Source organism: Echinops telfairi, unplaced genomic scaffold (genome assembly GCF_000313985.2).
Source record: "Echinops telfairi isolate 266 unplaced genomic scaffold, ASM31398v2 ScPeMD7_7459;HRSCAF=8497, whole genome shotgun sequence".
NCBI lineage: Eukaryota > Metazoa > Chordata > Mammalia > Afrosoricida > Tenrecidae > Echinops > Echinops telfairi.
Window position 1 is genome coordinate 8093696 of NW_022111359.1, and position 21030 is coordinate 8114725.

The 21030-nt window shown below is 40.3% G+C and overlaps 1 pseudogene; it reads left to right on the top strand.

Annotated features, from left to right (window-relative positions):
- Nucleotides 1-2848: 2848 nt before the first annotated feature.
- LOC101657880 lies at nt 2849-12260 on the top strand (annotated as a pseudogene).
- The last annotated feature ends 8770 nt before the right edge of the window (nt 12261-21030 follow it).

Here is a 21030-nt window from a genome sequence, read left to right on the forward strand (position 1 = left end):
AATGGTTTCCAGGTCCATTGATGTCATGTGGTGTTACATGCTTCCATCGCTTGTTTTTGGGATGCATGGTGTTCCATTGTGTGCATGTATCATAGTTTATTTTTTTCTTTTCTTTCTTATTATGAAAAGATCATTTTATTGGGGACTCTTACTCCTCTTGTTACAATCCATACATCGCTAGCATCAGTTGAATTTTTACATATGTTGCCTTCATTCTTTTCTAGACATTTACTGTCAATCGATCCTTTGGTATTAGCTCCATCCCCTCCACACTCTCCCCTCCCTCACCCTCATAGCCCCTTGATACATTATAAATTGCTATTATTTTCATATCTCATGCCGACAGCTGTCTCCCTTCCCACATGTTTTCTGTTGTTCTTCCCCCTGGAGAGAGGTGCATGGTTATGTGTCGATCATTATGATTGTTTCCCCCTTTCTTCCTTGCCCTCCCCCTCATCCCCCTACCATTCTGGTACTGCTATTCCCACTACTGTTCCTGGATTCTGTGTGTTGTGAGCACCCCTCTCTTATCCATACCAGTGTACATGTTCTGGTCTAGTCTGAATTGAGAAGCAGCCCTGGGATCATTGTAGTGGTGGGAGAGGAAGCCTCAAAGACCCAGAGGAATATAGTGTGTTTCATTGATGATTTACTGCACTCTAGTTGACTCATAGCTTCCCTGTGTGTCCTCTAGGGGGTGGGGTTGTTCCATTGTCTACAGATGAGCTATGGATCACTGCTCCAACCCCCCTCTTTCTCAACAATGTTTCTGTTTGTTTGTTTGTTATGTGTCTTCTGTTGCCTATTACATGGTCCTGATGACTCCTCATGGTCACACAGGCCGTTGTGCTTCTTCCATGAAGGCTTGTTGCTTCTCTGCTGAATGATAGCTTGAGTAACTTCATGCCTTTAAGACCCCAAATGCTACATCTCCTAATAACCGGGCACCATCCGCCTTCTTCACCATCTGCTTATGCACCGGTTTTGTCTTCAGCGATTGTGTCAGGAGGGTGAATATCTCACTCTGTCAATTTGTTAGAGCAAAGTATTATTGTATTGAGGGACGGTATGAGCAGAGGCCCAAAGTCCGTTCACTACCTCAGTGCATTGCCACGTAAATATATGTACATAGGCCAATACCTCTATTTTTGTGGATTAATGTATTTACATGTGTAAACCTCTATCTTTATACATCTATCCATTGGTTTGCTTCCTGGGCCCTTCTGCTTTTCCCTTTTACCTTCCTGCTGCCAAATTGTCACATTCCCCTTATTTCACCTCTTGGTACTCCTCTTGGCTAATTTGCTGTTGTTCTGGCACATCCCACCACCCCAGATCCCTATCTCCTCCTGGTTACTGAATCTAATATGCTAGTTGTTCCCCTGTCTATGGTGCTGCCTGCTCACCACCCCCTTCCCCCATAGTCGTGATCCCTGAGATTTCCCCAAGACTGTTGGTCCCACTGTTTTCTACTTGGGAACGCTTCCTATGCCTATCTTATATAGGCACACCAACTATGACATAACCTAAACTGATAAAAACAGAAGGGAAAAAATATTGAAAAGAGAAAATGAGAAGAAAGAGATAAGGGAGGGGTGAAAAAAAAAACAGAGAACAAATATACAAAACCCTCGGGTCTGTCCCTTGGCCTTCATGAATGTCCAGGAGTTGCCCCTCCTGACCTGAAGTCCCTTTTTGGGGGCTCCTCAGAGGCTTCATTGCTTTTCTTTGCTCCATCTATTGGTCTGGTATGTTTACTTCTTAGTTCGCCCACTGTGGGGGGTTCAAACCACACTACCGCCCACCCTGTGACCCCAGAATTGTCCTCTCTCACAGTCTGCACCAGTAAGGGGACAACATGACATGAATTCTTGTCGGCCACCCAGTCCCCTCTGTGTCCCATTAGCTCCTCAAAGGGATGTCATCTCCAGGCCTGGTGTGCCAGCATTGGTTCTAGTCCAGCTTTCTCTTTCTCTTCTTCTTTCCTGGTCTGCTTCCATGTGGGTGTGGCATGCTTCCCCTTTCCACAACCTGCAGGTTTAGTGTTGTACTCTGACACACCTATTTCTAGGGAGGGGAACAGTTTGTCTCAGGTTGGAGCCAGCCCTGTAGCTCTCTCTTTTCATGCATTCTTCCACGTGGCCACATTGTCCACATGGTTTGGTGCACCATGGTAGGCTCTGCATGCCCAGTCCCAATTCTGTGGAGACAAAACCAGTACGCTGCCCCTGGGTGGGTTAGTGCTCTACTTCCTCCATCATCATCTCACTTTTTCTGACCCCTCCTCCTCCCTCCTTTCCCCGTTTTTGTGTTGGACCAACATGTATCTCCTTGGATTTGGTTTAACCTCCTCCCAACTCCCTGTACCTCATCCCAAATGTTGTGATATTGGTGGCTTCTCTTCTATATCTAAAGGGCTGATTACCCTTACCTCAGGGGATTCATTTTTCTATTATGATTGGCTGACTTCGCTTAGCATAATTTCCTCCTACTCTTCCCATGAAAAGACATGTTTCATGTGCTCATCGGTGCTTTTTAGAGATGCATAGTAATCCATTGTGTGTATGTGCCAGAGTTTACTGATCCACTCATCTACTGATGAAAATTTAGGTTGTTTCCAGCTCTTTGGGATTGTGGATTGTGCTGCAATCAACACTGGAGCTCCTATGATTGGTCGTGGTTTATTTCTTACCTCTTCTGGATATATGGCCAGTAGAGGGAAAGCTGGGTTGTAAGGTAGATCTATTTCCATCTTCTTTAAATTCGCCAGATCGCTTTCCCTAGTGCCTATACATATCTACAAGACCACCAGAAACGTAGGAGAGTTCCTATCTCATCACATCCCCTGCAACATTTGTTGCTCTCTGATTTTCTGATATGGGATAGCCTCAAAGGTGTTAGATGGCATCTCATGGTTGTTTTGATTTGCATTTCTCTGATGGCTAATAATCAGGAGAATTTTCTCATGTTTGTTGGCCATACAGGTCTCCTCCCTAATGAAACTTCTTTTTAGATCTTTTGCCCACTTCTTCAACGGGTTAACTGTTTTCTTCATTTTTCAGGCAAGTAGTATATTGTAGACTTTTATAATAATCCTTTTGTCAGTTGTGTCATTACTAAAAATCCTTTCCTTGCCTTGTTACCCTCTTTTGACACACACAGGTGTTTTACCCTTAATAAATCCCCCTTGTCGATTTCAAGTTCCCACTGTGTGTGTACTCTGCCCTATTGCAGTTAGCCTTTGTATTCCTGGGCTATGCTTCTTGGGTTTGTCCCAATTACTTCACTAATAGTCCTGATGGTTTGGAGTTTTACTTCTAGGTCTGTGACCCACCTTAAGTTTGTTCTTATGCATAGGGTGAGGTAGACATCTTGGTTCATTTTTCTGCATGTGGATTTCCATTATTTCCAGCACCACTTGGTAAATAAGCATCATTCTCTCACTTGATTCCTTTGGGGTTCTTTTTGAAGATCAGTTGTCTATATGCTGAAGTTTTTATTTCTGGGTTTCTGTTCTTTTCCATTGGTCTGAGTTTCTGTAGTTATGCCAGTACCACGCTATTTTGACCACTGGGGCTGTGTACTAGACGTTAAAGTCAGGTCAAGCGAGCCCTCCAACTTCGTCCTTCTTCTTGAGGAGTTCTTTGCTAATTCTGGGCTTCTTTCCTCTCCATTTGAAATTCATGGTCAGTTTTTCCAATTCTTTGAAGAACATTGTTGCTATTTGAATCGGGATAGCATTAAACGTATAAAGTACACTGGGTAGGGTAGACTTCTTTACTAAATTGAGTCTTCTGATCCATAAGCAGGGGTTGTCCTCCATTTGTGTTGGTCACTTTTAGTTTGTTGTAGTAGGGTACTGTAGTTTTCCTTGTATAGGTTTTTTGGTTATTTGCTAAATAAATCCTAAGATATTTCAATATGTTTTTGGATATTGTGATCTTGTCCAATGTATATAGCGAACCAATTGACTTCTGTTTGTTAATCTTGTATCCTGCCCCTCTTCCATAGTCTTTTATCACTGTCAGTGCTCTGGATGTGGATCTTTTGGCATTTTCAATGTACAGAATCATGTAGTCTGCAAATAACGATAATTACACCTCCTCCTCTCCCAGTTGGATACCTTTGATGCCCTTCCATTGTCTTATGTTGTTAGCTAGAATCTCCAATACAATATTGAATAAAAGTGAGGACAAGCGACATCCTTGTCTGGTCCCCTTTTTCAGTTGAATTGATTTTGTCTTTTCTCATTTGACTATGATTTTAGCTGTGGGCTTTTTATAGATAGTTTGTATTAACTTGAGGAAACGACTTTCTATTCCTGGCCTCTTGAACGTTGTAATTGGGAATGCGTGTTGGATGTTGTCGAATTCTTTTTCTGGGTCTATATATAATATCATGTGATTCCTACATTTTTTTCTTATCAATGTGGTGTATAATAGGGATGGATATTCGTATGTCAAACCATCCCTGAATAGCTGTGATGAATCCTACCTGATCCTAATGGATGATACATTTTGTATACTTTTGCATTCTATTGGCCAATATCGTGTTAAAGATTTTTGCATCTGTGTTCATTAGAGATATTGGTCTATAGTTTTCTATTCCTGTGGGATCCTTACCCTGTCTGGGTATCAAAGCTATACTGGCTTCGTAAAATGTGTTTGGGAGTTTTCCATCCTTTTTCTATGCTCTGGAATACTTTGTGGAAGATCAGTGTCAGCTCTTCCCTGGATCCCTTGTAGAAATCTCCTCTGAAGCCACTGATCCGGGAGCTTTTTTTGGTTGTAGCTTCTTGATAACCATATCTATTTCTTCTTTTGCTATGGGTTTGTTTAGGTTCTTGACCTCTATCTGGGATAGTCTGGGGAGAGATTGGATTTCCAAGTGTTTGCACATGTCTTCCACATTGTTGAATTATTCAGAGTATAGAATTTCATAATACTTTGCGATTATCTTTTTAATCTCATTAAGGTCTATTGTGATCTAACTGTTTCATTCCTCATCCTGGCCATTGTTGTTTGCGCTTTCCTTTCTTTGGCTAGATTTGCCAACGGGCTGTCGATTCTATTGATCCTTTCAAAGAACCAGCTTTTTGCTGTATTTATTTTCTGCATTGTTCTTTTGTCTTCCCACTGGTTCAACTCTGTCCTGATTTTTATTATTTCTTTTCTTTTGCTATTAGAGGGATTGTTTTGCTCCATTTGTTCCAGTTGATGGAGGTTTTTTGAGAGCATATCTGTCATAAGTTTCTCTTCCTTTTTCATATATGCCTTCATTTCTATCAAGCTACCTCTGATAACGGCTTTTGCAATATCCCATAAGTTGTGATGTGCTGTATTCTTATCCTTATTAGCTCCCAGAAACTTTCTGTTCTCCTCTCTAATCTGGGTCAGTACCCACTCATGTCACAGAAGATCATTATTCATCTTCCAATTGTTTGCCCTTGTTTTTCTGGTCATCCTTTTATTGATATCCAGCTTTATGGCATGGTGATCTGAGAAGGATGTCTGCATAATCTCTGTGTTTGAATTTGCTCAGGATTGACTTGTGTCCCAGTGTGTGGTCCATTTTTGAAAATTAGCCATGTGGGCTTTGAAAAGAATGTGATTTTTTTTTTTTTTTTTTTTGGTGTTTGGATGGAAATCTCTAAATATACCTATCCGATCTAGTTTCCTAATTGTAGTGTTTAGCTCTATAGTCTCTTTGCTGAGCTTCCTTCCCAATGATCTATCTTTCTCTGAACCCAATGTATTAAAGTCACCTACTATAATTGTTGATTCTGTGATATCGTTTATCATATTTTAAATAGTTTGACAAATTTCATGTGTCTCTCATTTGGCACATATATATTTATTATGCTCACTGGTTCCTGGTAAAGTGATCCTTGAGCATTATATTGTGCCCCTCCTTATCTCTCTTTCTGGTTTGAACTTTGAGATGATTTTTTTCTGAGATTAGGATTGCCGCACCTCCTTTTTTTTGAGTGGTCTTTTGCCTGCTATCTCTTCAGCCAGTCTTTTATTCATAGTTGATTCTAGTCTGAGAGTTTAAGATGTGTTTCTTTCAGGCAACAGATTGATGCGTTACATTTTCCAGCCAGTCTGAAAGCCTTTTTATTTTAGTATAGGAGTTAAGATCTTTGGAAAAAAACGCTCAGCAAGCTATCTTCTAAGATGGGGAGGCCACTTGGAACCAGCCACAGCGAGTCTGCTTTGAATCTTCAAGCCTGGCCTGGTGGGATAAGATCACTAACATGAGGGAAGGAAGAAGAAGGGCTGCGATCAATGCTTCATCTTTGACCCAAACCTCTGAGAAGAGCCCAGAGTATCAAGAACAGAGTAGATGTTAGAGTTCTTGACTGTGTCCAAGGTCTTACCGTCACTCCAAGATGTGGTCGTGGTCTTCACCTGGAAGAGGTAGTAGCTATGCGTCCCTGTCCAGGAGAACCTCTGCAAAGATGCCATGTTGGAGAATTTTAACAAGCTAGTATCATTAGAACAAGGAAAACCATGGAGAGTAGGAAAGGAAGTTCAGGGTCAAACTCATCCACATGTAGTTGCTGAATCCTGTGTCCCGTAGTCTCCATTTATGATGTTGAAAAAGATATTTTCAATGAATAATTCATTGGCTTGACAAAGTTCTATCATCCAACCCCCGGCATCATTTCTGTCACTAAGCTGTATTTTCAAATACGGTTCCTTTTCTTGGTTCCCAACTTTCACTTTCCATTAACCGGTACTTTCTAACGCACCTTGATTTTACATGTTTGATCCATCAATTTTAGATGGAAGGAATTGGTAGAATTCTTTAATTTCTTCATCATTGGCTCTGGTGGCTTGTGTATAACTTTGAATAATAGTCATAATTAACTGGTCTTCCTTGAAGACGGAGGAATTTCATCCTATCACGTTGTACTTTAAGACAGCTCTTGAAAGGTTCTTTTTGAGGATGAACATGATGCCATCACAGCAGCATGCAAACCATCGTGTTGTCAGTACAGGAAACTTATGTTAATGCGGCCATAGTTGGTTTTTTTTTTTTTTTTCATTTAGTATATTTATTATAATTGATGAACTGATATTACTATAATAAAATTAAATAAAATATGTAATTAACATCAGAAAAAAAAAGATCTTTGACATTTAGAGTTATTATCATGATCTGTGGATTCATTGCTGTCATCTAGTGCCTTTTGTTTTGGGTGTTTTCCTATCACTCTTCTTATCACGGTGCTGTGTCTTTGTCGGGGACTTCTTTATTTCCATCTTTTCCCTCTGAGGCCATGTTATCTTGAAGATTGTTATTAGTTCCGTGGCTTCTGGTTGGAGTTGGGCTATATGGTGTTATCCTATTTGTGCTCATTAGATGTTGGTCTTCTGGCCATAGTGAGTTGGCAGGGATCTTCTGCAGGGTTTGGTGTCTTGCAGTGCATTCTTTAAGTTTTTCCTTGCCCTAGAAGACATTTATCTCTCCTTCTATCTTAATAGATAATTTGGCAGGGTCGAGGATTCTTGGGGAGGCATTTTTTCCTTTCAGCTTTTGAAAGATGTTACTCCACTCTCTCCTCCTTTTAATGGTTTCTGTTGATAGTTTTGAGCATATTCATACTTGGGAGCCAATGTATGTAACTGTCTTCTTTCTCTTGCTGCTCTTAGGATTTTCTCTTTTTCATCAAAGTTGGATAGTTTAACTATTATATGCCTTGTTGACTTCTCCCTGGTGTTTAGTCTAATTGGTGTCCTCTACGCTTCCTGTATGAGTGAATGATTCTCATTCATTAAGGTGGGGAAGTTTTCTTCCAGAAATTCCCTTGTTAGTTTAACTGTCAACTCTTTCTGTGTGTCTTGTTCTGGTAGGCCAAAAATTAGGATGTTGTTCCTCTTCATATCTTCTGTCATTGATATCAGGTTTACTTCCACCTCTTTTATTGTCATGTTTGACTGCCTTTGTCAGTTGTTGAGGTCTGCCTGATTGGTCCAGGAGATCACGGATATGTTTCTCAGCCTCTTATAGTCTGTTTGTGAGATGTGTGACCTTGAGTGCAGCTTCTGCTACCTCATCCATTAGCTCCTGTATTTCCCTTTAGTGCAGGGACTTTAACCCCTCTACTGTGGACTTCATACACTCTATCATTGGCTTTATCTCCTCTCTGGTTGCATCCTTAGTCTGTATAGCTTCCCTAATCTCCTGTATTACCCCAAACAGCCTCCTGAAAATTTCTTTTTGTGGCAGATCCACATTAGATTCCTCTATGAACGTTTTTAGTTCTGCTTTTGTTGATTGTTTTCTTGTTTTCTTATTGGAACTGATGCATATGCTGTTGTTTATGTGATGATTTTGAAGAGCTGGGCGCTGTATTTCTGGGAGTCCAAAAGGCCTAGCGTTATTTTCCTATGTGACTAACTAGGGTGTTTTCAAAGGCTGCCTGTGACCTACTATGTAGGTGGGCCAGGTTGCTGTATAGGCAGGTTCCCCGGTGAGTCAGTGGTCAACAGCAATGAGAGTTTGTTAGAACCAGTAGGGACAGCTGTGAAGAACTCAATTTGAATGGCAGATAACTCCTGGTGCAGTGATAGGACTGTAGGGGGCCAATGGGCGGGTATGGATCTGCTGTGATCAAAGGTGGTAGGGCTGGTGTGAGCTGGAGAGCACCCAGAACTGAGTCGCTAGAATCCTTGGTTCCGGAACTAGTCTAGATTTGGGGAAGGATGTCCTATGGACTAGAGATCTACTCTCCACTCTTCCGCTTGCTGTGTGTGCTGGGAGGGACTGGAGCAGCAATGACCCACGAGCTGGAAGAGACCTTGGGCCTGTCTAGCCATGGCCCATGGGAATTGGCGCCTGCCACAATCTGTGGTCCCACTGAAATGGAGTTAGTGTCCTGCTAGCAAGTTCACTGCGTGGGCTATGAGAGAAAGGGGTTGCTAGAAGTTGCAATTCCCGAGAAATAGTTGAAAGGAAATGCGGGCACCACTCAATGTGGACAGGGAGTGGCCAGGATTGTGATGAGTTAAGGTACCCCAAATTGACAGGTGCTGTACCCTGTTGACACAGCAGACACAACTGCGCTGGGGTTGAGGCGACCCAGGTACTAGTGCTGGGTGTCCCCAGCTTCAGGCGATCAAACTTGCTCCAGGTTAGGACCTGGGGTCCTGGATGGCTGCTGGGATGAATGAGAGGCTGAATGTAGAGAGAGTCACTGCTCAGCCCCATGGAGAGACCAAACCATGGAAGAAGGGCACAGCTCACTTGGGTGGGAGCCATAAAAGAACAGTTACAATATGGTGGTGCGGTCGTGGCTTTTTGGAGCTCAGCACGACAGCCGTCCAGTTGCTGGGGTGGAAACCAGGCTGGGGCAGGAGTGTGAGGGGCATTGGCATGTGGCGGCCAAGGAACACAAAGGTCGCACAGCTGTTGGGAAATCCCTGGTACATGGACCCAGATCTTTGGGGTTTAGAACAAAGCAGATGCAGGCCAGGGCCATTTCTCAGACAGAGAGGCTTTCTGAGAACTTGTGAAGACTTTTCTACCCACCAGAACACTCTCACTTGACCTCCTGGGCACCAGAGTCACTGGAACTCCCCGAATGGGCTGGTTACCTGGGTGCTATCTTGAAGCTACACTTTCTTCCATAGTTTCTTTATGCATTCTTCCACAGTTGGCTATTTCAACTGCTTCCAATTTCTAGCTATTGTGAACTGTGCTGCTATGAACATGGGAAAGCATACTTCCACTCATGTTGTGTCTCGTATTTCTTTGGGTTCATGCCTAATAGTGGTATTGCTGAATTCTATGGTTATTAAATTTCCAGTTGCAGTCCAAGGAACATACAGGGGAAGTAACACTGACCTATAGGGTTACTATGAGTCAGCATCAACTCAGTGTCAATGAGAGAGAGATATGAATATTTACAAACCTATTTTCTAAATACTCAAACATTTTTACTGCAGTTACATAGCTAATATTTAATTTGCATTTTTCTGAGATCATTGATGAAGAGAGAATTCATTGGTTATCTAAAAAGAAAAGATTTAATTCCACCAGAAAAAAATATTTGTGGGTTCATGTTTATAATATATTGATGGAAAGGAGTGCAGAAATAATGACAAAGTGTCAAATAACATGGAAATGACCTTAGAGGGCCAGAGAATTAACAATATATACTGTCCTGAGATAATAAAGATAATACATGTCTTGGGTTAATGAGGACCTTTGGATATTAAGCCTCCAGGGAGACAGAAACGGCTAATAGCACGTGTACGGTATTGCACTTAAAAGCTCCTTCCCCTGTAAGGAGGGATAATACATGTTTATATTGCCAAAGATGATCATTTTTGCTCAGGAATATAGTGCTTCAAAAAGACCCTCTGCCTTTCCAGAGTATAGACCTCCTCTTTCCTACATCCTGGGTAAATGTCAGCCATTAATCCTTGAGGATGCCTGCCAGGTAACTTAAAGTCCATTAGTTTATGTTTTGCACAAAGGGCGGGTGTTTGGCTACAGGAAAATCCAGGAACACATGCATGTGAATAAAGTAAGTGCAGGTAAAACTAGGACTCGCATAGGACACTTTTTTGTTTGTAATTTTCTGGTCATATTTCTTTGTATCTTTACATGGCTATCAAAAATCACAAAATTAATTTCATCTCTTCCTCTGCCCCTAAGATATAGGTGATTTTACAAGTGAGCAACAGTGAAACCTTTTCAAACAATGATGAATATTACAAAATTCCATAACATTTACTAGAATTCTATGGTTACAGAGATAGAATGAAACAGTGGCTGAAACCACAGGCTCAAGATTGGAACAATTAGTATAATGACCCAGGACTCTACAGAGTTTCCTTCTATGGTGGATCTGATTTGATGACTCCAATCAACAATGTGGTTGTGGTGGAAGAAGAGGGCTCATCATCTTCTTCTAACCCTCTTCATTCTTAGCGCATCTTTGTATGATCACTAATGTGTGTCTCTGATCTCTAGGGAATGATATTGTGTCCCAAGTTGACTAATCAGGATGCCACCCAGGTTTATCGTGTTCTGTCTTTTTAATAGGTAAATACTTTAAATGAACACATAATCATAGATACTGAAACAATAATAGAACTATAGTCTAGTCCCTTAATGAATAAATGTATACTTTCTTTTTAAAAATAATCAAAAATCAAAATCAGAGAGTAGATTTTTGACATCCCCTTTATACTTCTATTCCTTTCCACAAGAGAGAGTCTGCGTCCAGTGGTTCTGCTGTTGTTGATGTTTCCAGGAACACACATCTAAATACCTTTTTCCTTGATCTCTTTATTAGAATCATCAACAGTATAGCACCCAGAAACCAAACAGTCATTACAGAGTTCATTCTCCTGGGACTCACAGATGGTCCAGAACTTCAGCCCATCATTTTCAGCCTGTTCCTGATGATGTATCTGATCACAGTCCTTGGAAACCTGCTCATTGTCTTGGTGGTCATCTCTGACTCCCACCTGCACACACCCATGTACTTCTTTCTCTCCCATCTGTCCTTTACTGACATCTGTGTAAGCTCATCTACCATCCCAAAGATGTTGTTGAACATCCTCACACAGAATCCAACCATCACTTTTACAGGCTGCCTCAACCAGATTTTTTTTGTCCTGGTTTTTGGTGTTTTTGAAAATTTTCTTCTAGCAGCAATGGCCTATGACCGCTATGTTGCCATTTGTTACCCACTGAGGTACACAGTCATCATGAATCCCTGCTTCTGTGGCCTGCTGATTTTGCTTTCTTTGGTCATTAGTGTAATGGTTGCCTTGCTGCACAGTCTGATGATTTTGCATCTGTCTTTCTGTACACACCTGGAAATTCCTCAGTTTTTCTGTGAACTTGCTCAGCTCCTCAAGATTGCCTGCTCCAGTACCCTCATTAATAACATCCTCATATACTTTCTTACTTCCATTTTTGGGGGTGTTCCTCTGCTTGGGATCGTATTCTCTTACACCCAAATTGTCTCCTCTGTTTTGAGGATACCATCATCTAGTGGGAAGTATAAAGTGTTTTCCACCTGTGGGTCTCATCTGTCAGTTGTTTCTGTATTCTATGGGACATATGTTGGTGTGTATATAAGTGCTTTATGTGCACAGTCTTCCAGGAAAATGGCAGTAGCTTCAGTGATGTACACTGTAGTGCCCCAAATGATGAATCCTTTCATCTACAGTCTGAGGAACAAAGACATAAAGGTAAGCTTGAGAAAACTCCTTGTTAGGAAACCTTTTTTGTAATGATTGCATCATCTCTGGAAATTTATTGATTACTAAGAACTGCCTGTGATAATCCCTTTATGAGCATCAGCATCATTCACAGTCTGGTTTATTTCATCAAATGACATAATATTTTCATATTTATTCTAGGTAATAATGGGCTATTTTAACATCTTTATTGATGTATCCCCTGGGATTAATATTTAAGAGACGTTCAGACACTTCTTTGCTCAAAAAATAAAAGAGATTTCTTTCCTTTGAAGGACACTTTGAGAATTTACCCAAACAAAACAAGTCTTAAACATGGTGGCTTGATCATAGGACTAATTTTCCTCACTGTCTCTGGACAATTGTTACAGCTGCAGATATAATACCACAGACAGTGAAATGCAGAAAGAAAAGTTACTGTCTTTGTCAAGCTTGTTTTAATAATGTGCTCAACAGAAACATCAGAAGCCATGTGTCCTGTAGGAGAAGGGTTTATTCCCATTATTCTCTTTTGACCTCCTACTTTTTGTAACCTTTGAATAATATGATAAAGGGTAGCTATTACATTTCTTGAATGAAGGTTCATTGCAGAGTTATTTAGTTGATGGGTATTGCTTGCGATTGTTGGTATTATAATCTGGGGTTTGAAATCATAATATAAAACAGGATATCTACATGTTGTTGCAAGAAAAACTGCTTTTCTTTTTAAATTTCAGCTAATAATGAATTCACTATAGAAAGGGGGAATTGATCACAGAGAGCTACATATAACCTCCTCTCTGGGGGATGGGCAACAGAGAGGTAGGTGAAGGGAGATGCCGGGCAGTGTAATATAAGATATAATAATAATTTATAAATTATCAAGGGTGCATGGGGGAGGGGGGCAGAGGAAGGGAGGGGGAGGGGGGGGAAGGAAAATGAGCTGATTCCGGGAACCCAAGAGGCAAGCAAATTTGGGGAATGATGAGGGCAACAAATGTATAGATGTGCTTTACACAATTGATCTATGTATTGTGAGCAATTTTATGAGCCCCAATAAATTGATTTTTTTAAAAAAGTTTTATTTTTTGTAGGACTTATTTTTTAAGTAGGACTTAATAATTAAGTAGTACTACTCAAATTAAGCATGTGTGGACTACCACGAGATTGAAAGTTTGCTGTTAATACAAATTAGGTACATGGGTTCTATAATGATTAAACTTATATGTGAAGGTAAGGCTATGTAATGGATCATGATGTTCAATGGTTTGATAGTTATATGATGATGCTATCTGGCAGTTATGTAATAATATATTCACCATTCATTTTGTATTATGATGTTATTATTTTCCGTTTTGTCATATTATAAATTCTATTTTTTTGTCTACGGTTATGTCCCCTTTGAGAATATATTGTCTGTTACATTAATAAAGGAGATGTAAAGTAGGATAACATTTTATAAAGCTTATTTTAAAGGAGGGAGAGTTTGAGGTTTCATTGAGGAGTTAAACTTAGCATCTCTCCAGAGAACAGTATGCTAGATATCTTCAAGCACCCTTGACCGAGAACTTGTATATATTTCAATTTCTTTAACTCTTCCCAATAGCAAATACATTAGAATCTCTTAGGATATATATTTTGGGTTTATTCCAAATCTTAATGACTTTATGTAAGCAAAGGAAAGGATGACTTCCATTGCCATCCAGTCAATGATGTCTCATAAAATCCTCCTTCTGGATTTCTGAGACTATAACTGTCAATGGGACTAGAACGCCCTTTCTTTCTCCTGCAGAGCTGCTAGTAGTTTGGAACTGTCAACCATGTGGGTTGCAGCCCAAAGTGTAACCACCAAACCAGAAGGCTCCTCCAATGACCTTATATAAGATTTTGAAATCTCTAAATATTTATGGGAGTAGATAACCTCACATTTGTTCCACTGAAAAGTTGGTGGCTTTGAACTAGAGAAAATGCTCACAATTAGCAGTCTAGGGCTTACCTTACAGTGCCACCGGGTGAACATCCAAGGGACCATCATTTTGATCAAATTCCTTTTGCGATCCTGCTGTACTCATTTCTGAGTACATGATTTTCCTGGGGGAAGACTGGAAAAAATTATATAGACCATAGAATATGAAAGGCCTTTCCCCGGTTTTATGCACTCATGCATTATATATAACTTGATGTGCAAAAAGTTGTCTGTATTTCTTTAAGAATAGCAATATAATGACAAAATGCAAATTCATTACTAGCTAAAGGAATAAAGCATCATCATCAACATAGCAGCTGATTGAACTGCCTCTCAATCTCATCACACTTCTTGCCTCCAGTAATGATTGCTAGCCTGAATTTCATTTTGATTATTTCTTGGATGCTCTTTTATTCATTGAATCTTATACAACTATTGGGAATTGTGAACATACTGGTATTTCCATAAAATGCCACTGCATCTTTCTATCACCCTGTAGAAGTCCTATTCCTGCTGGAATAGTGGTTAAGTGTTAGGGTGCTAAATGAAAGGTCCACAGTTCAAAATTCCAGATTCTCTGTGGGAAAAGATGAAACTTTCTATTCTCATAAAAAGTTACAGTCTTAGAATCTCACAGGGGTAGTTTGACCTTATTCAATTGGGTCGCTATTAAATGAAACAATGGAAATGACATAACTAAGTAAATTTTATCACACTTCTATGTATTTGATACGATCTACCTAACAAATTAGTTGCTTTTATAACTGGTAAGAAAGTCTTATTATTTACTCATTTTATCATTCATTATTTTTGTGGAAAATACACATAATATAAATTAGCATCACCAAAAAGTGATATTACACTTAAGCAGGTCTAATTACTTGATCTATGTTGCACAGCCTTTATGACTATCTGGAAATGGAAATATCTCATCACCCTAAAAGGAATCCCATACTTACAGCCACTCCCCTGTCTCCTCTGGATACAAAACCCAGTCACCACTTCCCCACTGTCCATATAGATTTGCCCAATTTGCATGTCTGTGTTAATAAAATGTTATAATATGTGGACTTTTGTGTTTGGCTTCTTTAACTTATCATAATATTTTCAAGGCCCACCTATGTGAAAAAAATACACACACACACACACACACATGCACACACACACACACACACGCACACAAACACCTAGAGACTTAGTGAAGGAGAGTGAACTACCATGTGTACACTGGAACAAACAATGATAGAGGTATATAACAGTACTTCAGTCATTTTTCTAGTGGAATAATATACCATCACATGGCTGTTCCACCTATTATTTATCCAAACAAAGGTTGATTGGCATTTAAGAATTTTAATTTTTAACATGTATTTCTATATAATATCCTGGGTGGGCATATATTATCTTAACTAAAAGCAGTAAGTTCATCTGGACATGAAATCACTACGTCCAAAGGTGACCCTATATATATTCATTTGATAAACAGCTAAATTGTTTTGTAATGCCGTTGCACCCTTTTATATCCCCACAAACATTGTATGTTTCCCAAATTATTTTCAACCTTACTACCACTTAATATTTGGACTTAGTATTGTTACTTTTGAAAATCCCATAGGTCATGTACACAATTTATGCCCTACGGCTAGCCAAAAATTCTTGGTTCACTTCACCCTATGATACAATATAAAAAAGTCCTGTCAATCTGATTCCATATAAAAATATTGTGTTTTATTGCTTTAGGTGACCCTGATTATGACTACCCTGTTACACTTGACCAAACAAGGGTTGGTGGTGCACTAAATGCACAATTGATGCTATCAGCTAATTGCTCCCATCAGGGAAGCCAACTTGTCAGTCCATCTTGTTGAGGCTTGTCTTCTCCTTCACTAACCCTGAAGGTTGCCAATCTGATGTCCTTCACCAAGAACTGGTCCCTCCTAAAACTTGTTCTAAGTCCTCAAATATAGCCTCACCATCCTCAGTTCCAAGGAGTATTTTGACTGTACTTTCCTTTGTTTAGTCTTTCAGTATCTGGCAATACTTCGAAGCCATGCATAAGTTTTCAGTGGCTTCTTTGTCCAAAGCTGGGAGCAGAGTCCTTCTATGTTGTCTGTTCTTAGCCTGGATGCTCTACTGACACTTGTTCAATTTTGGAGGCCTGGCTAGCATTTGAAATAACAGTGTCCTAGCTTCAAACATCACAACAATGCACAAGCCACCACAGGATGACAAACTGACAGACAATTGGTGGGAGACATTTATTAACAACTATGAAAGATCATTGTAACGTGTCCTGAACAAACAACTGTATCATTTTTCACTTGCATGACAACATGTAAACTTCCTTAATATAGACTTTAATCATGAGTTTTGTCTCTGGGGTCTATGTGACCATTGCAATGAATTATAAACTCTAGATGTGAAGGTAAAAGTGTTGTGTGAGATAGAACACACTAATATACTTTCTCATTGCCAATAAAAATACCAATGTGCCCCTTCTTAAATTAAAATTCCTCATATGGTTAAAATGATTACCATATGAACTTTAAGGAGCTCTGTTGGTAAAGTGGCCTACAAATTGAGCTGCTAACCTTAAGTTCAGGGTTTTGAGTCCACTAGTTGCTCCATCAGAAAAGAAAGATGGTGTATGCTACAGTGAAGATTTAAACCCATGAAAACTCAAAGGGACAGTGTTACTCTGCCCTCTAAGGCTGCTATGAGTTGGAGGAGACTCTCTAGTTGTGAATTATAAGATCCTTAAAAGAGACCTCTTGGTGCTGTTAGGTTAAAGAGGGTTAGGGAACAGGTATGGGAAAATTGACAGCACCATCAATTCCAACACAAGAACAGCTGGGGTTTAGGCCTTGTCCTGGGGAACATCAGGACGATGAGGAACAGAGGTTTTTTGAGCAGTTTGGGGACAGTGTCTCAGACACTATGTTGTTTCACTTCCCTGTGGTCTTTTAGGATGGCAGTGTAGGGTTGAGATTAAAGCTAAGGGAATGATTTGATCTGGGAGAACTTAATTCCTGTGTTCTTAATATTTAGGTTGCTTCTCAGGTAGATGGCCACTTGTTTATCTTCAAGCCTTTAAGACTCCTGACACTATTGTCTTTTGATAGCCAGAAAACTTGGTGAAGGGTGACTGCGGATGTTGTGAGATATGATAATAATAATCTACAACTTAGCAAGGGTTCATGGGACAGGTCAGGGGAGATGGGTTTGATTTCTAGGCTTAAGTAAGTGGTTACACGGGTGTGGGAGCTTGGGGTATATTTCTATCACCCACCTAGGGTGTCTAGGATGGAGGGATTAGGCAATAGCCTACTCAGAGGGCAGGTTGTTGGTGTGGGTGGCGTGGGGTGCTAACCAGGGGCTCATGTCATATGACAGCTAGAGATTGGTAGCTCAGCCTGTCTAGTATCTCAGCCAGTAGCAGCTTCAGAACTCTGGGTCTTATTTTGGGCCGTGTGTTATGCGTAGTATCCAGTGTGAAATGTATGGTGAAGTTTCTACATGTATTTCTATGGAAATACCTTGCTAATGGATCGGTGTGTGTTTTCTGCCAACACAGAGGGCAGAAAACTGGCTGGGAATGGCCATGCTTTCAAGTGTCTTAAGATAGGGCCATGCAGGTCTGACCACAGGGAGGAGGGTTTAGATATGCCCAGTAGGGTTGGAGCTCCCCCAACTTGTGTGGAGAGTTAGCTCATTCACTACTGACCCCAGCTCCAGGTTGCCCTGTACAGTTATCCTCAGGCAATTTGTTAGACTGTGCTGTATCTACTATATGGGCCATATTACTGTGAATGAGGTGGACTGAGGATCTCCTGGATTGGGCTGAAAACCAAGTGTATTTGTGCTTCTATCTGCCCCAGGCTAGCTATGTAGAGCTACGTCCCTGTAGCTTGGCCAGTCAGCTTCCCTAATTAGCTCTGGGATCAGGAAAACTTAGTCAGGAGAGTTGGGGAACTGCACACTTCCAGTTTGTGGCAAGGGCCAATGACAGAGGAAAATCTCTTGGATATTGAATAAGGAAGACCCAAGAAGAATGTATGCATTTGAATTGTGGCACTGGAGGAGAATATGGAAAGTACCATGGACTGCAAACAGGACACAGAGATCTGTATCAGAAAAAGTAAGGCCAGACTGTTCCTTATAGGCAAGGATGGAAAAACCTCCTCTTACAGCCTTTGGCTAGATTGTCAGAAAAGAGCATTCCCCAGAGCAGGACGTTATGTCATGTAAATTGGAGAGGTGGCAAAAATGAAGAAGACCCTCGAGGAGATTGAATTGACACTGTGGTGGCATCAGTGGGCTCAGTCATAGGAACAATTGTGCTGGACTGTGAAGTTTTTCATTATTTTGCTCATATGGTCATTCTGGGTGGAGTGTACACGATAATACCAAACAAGAAGTAGAAATGTGGGATATTTAGACTTCAGGGATACAAAGACTGCAGATCGCCTGTGACATCTCACTTAGACATTCTTCCTTTGTCAAACCAATAGCACTGCCATTGAGTCCATGTTGGCTCCTGTATACCCTGTAGCACAGGGGAGAACTACCACTGTGGATTTCTAAAAAGACTGTAGAAAGCTTTGTCTTTCCCTGAAAGCTTTGTCTTTCCCCAATGAGTGGATGGTGGAATTAAACTGCTGACCTTCCACTTGGCAGCCCAACATGTAACTCGCTGCAAAGTGCGCTCCTTCATCCCCTATGAGGGTGTGATCATCTTTCCGGAGATGACAACAGACATTTCTTTCTTGAGGATTAACTCAGTTCCTCTTCATCCTTCCTCAAGATAATATCTGCCTCCGAGGCTGTTGCTATAGCTAGCACTTTGATGGACCATTCATTTGATTGTCTTGTTATTCAATGTTTTCAATCAGATTCATGAATATAGAAGGCAGAAACCAAACATATGTTTCAAAGTTCTTTCTCCAGAGATCCAGTACTGCTGCCTCTCCTCTTTACCATTTTCCTGACCATGTATCTGGTCACTGTACTTGGAAATCTGTTCATTGTCTTGACTGTCACCTATGACTACCATATGCACACCCCATGTGCTCCTTTCTCTTCAAAATGCACTTTAATGATATCAGTGTAAGAACTGCTACCATTCCCAAATTGCTAATGAACAAACATGCTGATAGGTCTAAGCAACACTTACATAAACCACTTCAACCAGAATATATTTGTCCTGATTTTGCTTTGTTGGTAAATAATTTTCTTCTTGCAGAAATGTCTTATTATGTCTGCTATGTGGCCATATGTCACCCACTGAGGTACACAGTAACGTGAAGTCCTGCGTGTGTGCTCTACTTATTCTACATTCCTTGGTCATTAGTATGACAGATGCCCTTATCTGTAGTTTGATGGTTTTTGATGTATCCTTAAGCACAAACTTGGTCTTCCTATAGAACCACTGTGCCTGTTTCAGTGCACATATTAATAATACACTGTTCAGTTTTTCAGTTTGCATTTTGGGTGATGTTCCTCTCTATGAAATCATATTCTCTTAAAACTAAAGTTGTTCCCTTTATATTGAGGATATCCTCAGCTGGGGGAAAGTTTTCTATGCATGTTGGTCTCACCTTTCAGTTGTTTCTTAATTCTTTTGCTATGTGATTGTTATCTTATTGGTGAAAATAAATTTGCAGAGGAAATTGAAGGAGGGTTATCCTGATAGCCCTACTTGCAATCGATTTCCTTCTTGTAACATAGACAGCGCAGAAAGTACAGAGAAAAGTCGGAGATCACATGGAGAAACATTGGGGTCCTATGGTCAAAAACCAAGGGGTTCCTGGAGCCATCAATTCATCTCGCAGCTGGCAGAGGCATTGAATGCGTTCTCCTCAAGGGCCTTTCAGGCTTTGGCATTCCTGCTGCTGCTACTTGGTTTCTAATTTAAAACCTTGAAAACGGGGAGATCATACATTTCTCTTTTAAGCAGGCAAGTACTTTTTTATTCAAAAGAACATTACAATTCAATCAATAATGAGAGCAGGTTCATAGGCCCTTCTTTTTACAAGATAGTTTTATTGCCAAGTAATTCACATATATAAAATTAAGTAGTTCAATCATATTTAAAAGGGGGATACAATCATCATCATAACCAATTTTAGCAAATCTTCTTCTTTCTTAAGCTCATCATTATTAGCTCAAAATTCCCTCTTAACTTCCCCTGCAGTACCCCAGGAAACCATTAATTTTGTTATTGTATAGATTTACTAGAGGGGATCTGCCATGGGCTCAGTCTGACTAGAAATTCTACAGATGTGCTTTGGGCTCCCACTCTCCTCCACAGTCTTCTACAAATTGGATGTTCCAAATTTTATCTCTGATACTTTCCCCTTCGCCTTATTCCAATTTTGTAATTATTATCTTTGGATCACACAAGCTCGTGTCCTTCTTCCATGTGGACTTCATTGACTCCTTGCTTAGATGAATGCTTGTTTGAATACATGACTTTATGACCCCAGGCACTATTCAGATTGATAGCCAGGCACCATCTACTTTCTTCACCACACTTAGCTGTAGCACTATTATCTCCAATAATCATTTGATGAAGTTTACTATCAAGCAGGGCCATGTTATCAGAACTAACTGTTCTTGAATTGGGTCTAGAATTGAGTAGGAACACAGACTCTATTTCTCTCTGGAGATTGAATGTCTCAGATTTACTTTGCTGGTAGTAATATGACAACATCAGAATTATAGAAGATCAACTGTATCAATAGCAACTATACGACAACCAGCACCAAACAAACAGAACAGACACAGGAAAGAAGGAAGGAAGGAAGGAAGGAAGGAAGGAAGGAAGGAAGGAAGGAAGGAAGGAAGGAAGGAAGACTG